This window comes from Lipotes vexillifer, unplaced genomic scaffold (assembly GCF_000442215.2).
Source record: "Lipotes vexillifer unplaced genomic scaffold, Lipotes_vexillifer_v1.1 scaffold560, whole genome shotgun sequence".
Classification (NCBI taxonomy): domain Eukaryota; kingdom Metazoa; phylum Chordata; class Mammalia; order Artiodactyla; family Lipotidae; genus Lipotes; species Lipotes vexillifer.
In genome coordinates this window covers 1,218,255-1,225,599 of record NW_006792210.1, presented here as the reverse complement: position 1 = coordinate 1,225,599, position 7,345 = coordinate 1,218,255, and positions in this window count along the sequence as shown.

Sequence of the window (7,345 nt, the reverse complement as noted above, 5' to 3'; positions counted from 1 at the left end):
ATTGCTTTAATTTTTTTGTTGTAATATTATTATTTCAGACACTTCACTCATTAATATGGCTCATTTGCTATAAGTTAGTCAAACTAGAGGAAACTCTGGGAAGATAACAAAAATTAAATAAAATAAAATAGAATAAAATAAGTGTGACCTTGGGCTTAAACCTTCACCACTAAATGCTAGCTGTAAAACTCTGGGTAAGTTACTTAACTCTTCTAAACTTCAGTTTCCCTACCTATAAAATGGGGATAATAGTAGTATATTCCTCATATAGTGCATGATGGATTAAGTGAAATAATATGTGCAAAGCACTTAATACAGTATTTAGCACTAATTTAATGATAGCAATTATTATTTTATCATTGAATGACATAAGACATGTTAAACTGTCTCAGAAAGCATAAAGAATGATTCTGATGTAACATATTATCACTAGGTACACATAGAGGGCACACCATTAGACAGGTATCCTGTACATAAGGTGAATATGTTTAGTATGTACACATATTATCACATACTTATTTAATGTACCACTTTAATTGTGCAGTTCAAATTCCCACTTATCTTTGTCTCTGAACACATTCAGCATAAACAAATCAGCATACAGTTGACCCTTGAACAACACGGATTTGAACTGTGCAGGTGCACTTATATGCGGATCTTTTTCAATAAATACATACTACAGTACTACATGAACCGAGGTTGGCTGAATCCGAAGATGCGTAACCACAGATACGGAGGGCCAACTGTAAAGTTGTAAGTGGATTTTTTGACCTCTAACCCCCACATTGTTCAAGGGTCAACTGTATGCTCCCAAGATGAAGAACATAAAGAGGACTGATAATCATCTTTAAATAGATTAAAGGTTTTGTATGGATTTAGTAGCCAGAATTATAACCAGTGGAAGGAAAATACAGAAATGCAGATTTGGGCTAAATACAATGAAGAGATTCGTTAACATTTATCAAAAAATGGATTGGGTAAATAGTAAGTTCCATGTCCCTGAGTGACCACTTATCGGGGAAGTTTGTAAAAAGAATTCATGCATTAGATATGAGGCTTACACTAGTGACCTTTAAAGTCCCTTCCAATTGTAACAGCACGCACACATGCATTAGCCTGATTGATATTTCTATATAAATGTTTGCCACTAGATTGTTTCACCAATTAAAAAATACATATGTATATGTGTATATATATGTATGTATGTATATATTCCTTTTCTTCCCTGAAAGAAAAATAAAAGATCTCTTCCTCAAATTTTGACCTGGAGTGAAATTTTGAAGCATAAATTTCATATGTCTTAGTTTTTCTCTCTTTAGATCAGGCCATATATACTGCTTATTGTTTTGAAAAACAAAATTATGCTTAGTCCATATTATTTACAAGTGAACCTCTAATATTATACTTTGCTCCATATCAGTGCATCACTTCACAGTTGCTTTGGAAATTACCGTTACCATTCTCTTTGTGTGTCAGGCCTGCAGTGCAGAAAATATGACTATTTTTTCCAAGTTCATTTTCTCAGTGGCCCTTATTAAACTGTTCCAGAAGCTAAGTGTGACACCTGTAATAGGCCCAGGACTCACAGTCATGCACTATATTGGGAATGAATCTCAGATCTTCATTTTGTGTGTAAGTCTACCTTGTATATGATTGCTTATATATTTTCTTTCAACATTTTCCCCTTGTTTACAAAGTAATACATATTCACCGTAGAAAACTGAGTCATTATATAAAGGTACAAATAACCAAAACTTTCATTATTATTTTAATCAGCAACCAAAGACAATCACCATCAAGCATTTATGAATATTCTTCCAGAATTCCCTATGCTTATATACACATATAGATACACAGATAAATAATCTTACATAAATGGGATTATTCCTCATGCAGTTATTTCATGACATCTGTTTTCATTTAATGCATCATGAGCTCCTGTCATGTCAATGAATATAGAGACTTACCCCTTAACAGCTGGTGGTTAGCACATTGTTCCTCTCTGCTAGTAACCCTTTCTTGAAAAAAACATCCATTGCATACTCCATGTGGTCCTAGTGAGGAAGATGATCACAGTAGTCTCTCCCCACATGGTGTGTGGCAGGGAATCAGTTGACCCAGAGAGTTTTCCTAAGACCAATCAACATAGACCCTGAGATTTAATATATCAACACCAAGAGAAAGTTTTACTTCCTTTGGGATTGAGAATTATTAAGACATTATAAACTGAAGTTGCCTGCAGCCATCTTTGCTGCATACAGAAAGGAAGCTGTCTGTGATAGGAAAACTGAAGCCAAAGCACAAAAAGAAGCGGAGCTAAGCAAAGAAGAGAGGCAGACAGAAAGAGAAAGTTTTGATATATCTTAGACCCTGGATCCAGCCATGCCTAAAGCTACTTCATCTGCACTATAGTCTGTGCTGCTATAAGACAACATATGGGGACTTCCTTGGTGGCACAGTGGTTAAGAATCCGCCTGCCCATGTGGGGGACACAGGTTCAAGCTCTGGTCAGGAAGATCCCCCACACGCCGCAGAGCAACTAAGCCCGTGCGCCACAACTACTAAGCCCATGCGCCACAACTACTAAGCCCGCATGCTTAGAGCCCATGCTCCGCAACAAGAGAAGCCACCGCAATGAGAAGCCCGCGCACTGCAAGGAAGAGTAGCCCCGCCCGCCACAACTAGAGAAAGCCTTCGTGCAGCAACGAAGACCCAATGCAGCCAAAAATAAATAAATAAATTTAAAAAAAGACAACATATGCTTTCCCACAAAATTACTGCGTTATGCAAAGTTGTTCAATAAAAACCACAGGGCTTATGGGGGAAATGGGGCTATGAGTGCAACATTTAAGAACTGTCAGTGACACATACACAAAAAGATACAAACCTAATGAAAATGGTAGCAGTTTTACACGTTAAATGGTTAAGAAATACATAAATACTACAATAAATATGGTGCTTTATTTTGAAAAAGAACTAAAGTTTGCTTGTGGAAATGGGTTATCAGAAGGGTTGCAACTTGTGAATTATTGTGAAGTGGTGGAAGGAGGGTTATCTGAAATCAGATGGAAAGCTGTAACACTCGATGTGGATGGGTGTGACTCAAAACACACAATGAAGTGAGGTAACTGGTAGACGTCTGAGGTCTGTGTGCGTGTATTTTGTGTATTCCTACGCAACTTGATTCATCTGGGTGTAGTTTTCTGTTTTCACCTGTATCTGGCTGACAAAATTGCACATAAGCAAATGCAAAATTCACCTTCCGCTTAAACTGTCTCTAATATATTAGTCACAAAGGAATAGACAAGTGTTAGAGCAGTCTGTACTTGACTATGTTAGCGAATAAATTCCCTTTTTTTGTTTAAGATAATTCCAGTTAGCTTTCTTCCAGGGTCCTGAATAGTAATACATGGCTACAAAATATTCCATTGCACAATACTAACACATTTTAAGTGTCAGGCTGGCTTTTCTGTGTCTCTTGACACATTTCTAGACTACCATTCTCTACTTTCAGTTCTTGTGTGCTCAGAGATTGAAAATTCATTTTAATATGAACATAAACTATCATTAAGAAGGTGGAGTAGGCCTGAAAAAGATATAAAAATTCCAAAGCCAAATAGATTTTTTGAATTTGTACTATTATAATCTGTAACACAACTGACTTTTCAAACAGATAATTGAAAGTTGATGATTACAGAATTTAGTCTTGGCCCTGACAAACTGTGGCCAGTTTCAGAATGATTTTTTCATGGATTCTTATATTTCAAAATCCACAAAAACTCTCACAGGGATTATAATATTAAATCTTTTCATGTCAATATTGTATCTCAAATCACCTAACCCTGTACATTAAAAGTTTTCCCCTGAGTTATCATGTTAGCTATTGTTTATAACAAAAGCCTACATGCATTACAGTTTTGTTACTGATGTTTTGAGTGATTATCCTTGGGGTTGGAGCAAAATTGGCTCCAAGGATACCGCCATTTTGTATTATTCTTGACAAGAGGAGAGAGCAAGTATCCCACAGACAAGCTGTTCTATACACTGGCTGTGACCCTAGCCTTTGAAACTCCTAAGTAGAGTTTATGCTGTGCAGATAAGGAGGCATAAAAAGTTTCCTTAAACCCACCTTAGCCCTAGACCTGTGCAGTTTTTATAGTCATTGGAAGTGAGCCAGGTGGGAAAATGTTTTATTCTCATTTTTATCTATACATATAATTTTGTGCCATTATACAATTCTGTTGTGAAACTAATTCAAACAACCATTTAATTTGAGTGTAATTTCAGTTCTCAGTTACCCTAGAAAATAGTATCCTCTGGATCAGGGGTTGGCAAAATTTTTCTGCAAAGAGCCTGAGGGTAAATATTTTAGGCTTTGAGGGCCATAGAGTCTCTGTCCCCACTACTCAACTCTGCTCTGAAAGCAAACATATACAATATATAAACAAATAGGGCTGGTTGTGTTCCAATAAAACTTTATTTACAAAAAGAGACAGCAGGACAGATTTGTCCAGTGTACCAGTACCATAATTTGCCAACCCCTGCTTTGGACCAATAGCTTTCTTTTTCTTTCTTTCTTTTTTATTTATTTATTTTTTTTGATGGAGTCTTGCAGCAGTCTCTTAAGACTCAAGGAAGGCCAAGCAGGCAGGAACCTGAACTATCCCTGCTTCAACTAAAATCGTTTTTATTTTTATGATATGTGGACTTTTGCGTGAAATTAGGCTTGATTAAAGGGTTCCATTTCTAATAAGGAGAAAGGCTTCAAAACCACTGCCTTGGACTAAGCCTAAAACCTGCTGCTTTAAAACTCAAGAACAGATGTTTCAGGCAAAACAAACACATCTTCTGACATCTTTAAAAATGATCATAGGTGGTACACATGTGTTTTGATGTTCCCAGAAATTCACTTTCTCATAAAATTGATAAAAGCATTTACATAGATAATTTTAACAGCTCTAAAAATGTTATCAGCTTAATCTTTCCTATTTCATTTTAACTGTTTTCTAAGTATAATGTTTAAAGTACCTTAAAAGGTCCAAGAGATGTGGTATGGTATAGTGAAAAAAAGCACCAAATTGGGACTCTGTGTTTTCCTCCATTGTTAGATTGTGAGCTTCTGGAAGAGAGGAACTAAGTTGTCTTTTTCATCTTTGAATTATCCTCAGCACCTAGAATAATACATGACACCAAACTTTAATTTTTTTTTTTTTTCAGTACGCGGGCCTCTCACTGTTTTGGCCTCTCCCGTTACGGAGCACAGGCTCCGGACGCGCAGGCTCAGCGGCCATGGCTCACGGGCCCAGCCGCTCCGCAGCATGTGGGATCCTCCCGGACCAGGGCACGAACCCGTGTCCCCTGCATCGGCAGGCGGACTCTCAACCACTGCGCCACCAGGGAAGCCCCAAACTTTAATTTTTAAGGCAAATGTAAATTCACTATCAGTAAGCTGGGAAGAGAATAAGTTCAGGTAGTTTATTTACTTGTATCTTTCCATAATCCATAAGGAAAATAGCATATCTCTCCTAGTGAGCAACAAAATAAAAAGTTAGTACTTTGAGATATATTTTTATACCTAGAAAATTAACATGTTTAAAACACATAAAAGCTAGGGACTTCCCTGGTGGTCCAGTGGCTCAGACTCTGTGCTCCCAATGTAGGGGGCCAGGGTTCGATCCCTGGTCAGGGAACTAGATCCCGCAAGCCACAACGAAGAGTTCACATGCCACAACTAAAAGATCCCCCGTGCCGCAACTAAGACCCGATGCAGCTAAATAAATTTTTTTTAATAAATTTATTTATTTTATTTATTTATTTTTATGTTTGGCTGTGTTGTGCCTTCGTTGCTGCACCCGGGCTTTCTCTAGTTGCGGCGAGCGGGGGCTACTCTTGGTTGCGGTGTGCGGGCTTCTCATTGTGGTGGCTTCTCTTGTTGCAGAGCACAGGCTTCAGTAGTTGTGGCTTGCAAGCTCTAGAGCGCAGGCTCAGTAGTTGTGGTGCACGGGCTTAGTTGCTCCGCGGCATGTGGGATCTTCCCGGACCAGGGCTCAAACCCGTGTCCCCTGCGTTGGCAGGCAGGTTCTTAACCACTGAACCACCAGGGAAGCCCTAAATAAATATTTTTAAACAACAAAAAAAAGCTAATAATTATTGGACAGTGCCGAAAGTCATGTCCTCACAAGGATCCACAAATCCCTTATGTGCAATTCTTAAATCCCCAAAGCTCTGGAAACCAAACATTTTTGTTTTGTACTTTTAGTAACTTATTGACAGTTAAATTACTCTAACCTAAACTTATTTGACAGTAGTAGCTGATCTGAACTGAAGGAGGCTATTTACTGGTATTTATTTACCACGTATGAATAATCATATGGTTTACTGCAAAAAATATTACCCTATTTCATTATGCAGCGTTTTCCCTGAACTTCTAGGGTGTTAAAGAATACACAATCTATGGCATTTGGTTTTACACAACTCCAGATCTTTTCCTGGTTGCTTTCCGGAGGAATCTAGAGCCCCATTCCAGCCTGAGGCCATGCCACTGGTCCCACTTGTCTTTTCTGCGACCATCTTGAGCAACAATTGAGGCTGCAAACGGATCAGAGCGCCTTCCTGTCATGGCAGTGGGAAAAGTAAATGTGCCTCCCAATCCCATAGAAGGTCAGTATTATCACTTTGATGGTCCATGATGCGTTAGGAAAGAACATCTCGGTCTTTTAAAAAGCACCTTTCTATTTTCATCACTGGACATTGGGCAGTCGAGGATTAGAATTAAGTTACTAGCTCTTAGCCTTGCAACGGAATCTGCTCAATATATATTTACCATTTGGCTGACGCACATCTTGGCCAGTATGTAAGAATTTCTCTCGCATTAAGTGTGGGCAAAAATGCATATTTGTAGGGAGAAAGTAACCGGAGGCCCTACAGTGGCTCAGCTCCAGCAACAAATCCATCATTACTCCATGCAACTGGCACGCTCCCCACGTATCTCCCTTGGACCCCACCCTCTGGCCGGCAGGATCGTATCTAGGGATCTCAATTAGAGAGCTTGTAGTAAATAGGACGGGTTATGCCCGTAACGCTAGAGGAGGTGGACCTGCCTACTCCCTAGGGTGGGATATTCCGCGCTTGGAAAAATTAAAACGAAGTAAATTCAAACCACAAGGCTAACTTTTCCCGACAGCATTTCCTTGTAAGAAAAAAAGCAGACCCCAAATCACCCCTCTAAAAATGCCTCTTTGGAACTGCAGAGTTAGTGGGTAGAACACTCTGCCGGACCCCACCTACGTCGGGCGAGCTCTCACAAGGCCGGGGAACCTCGCCGCTGCTGCGCGGGTTCTAGACT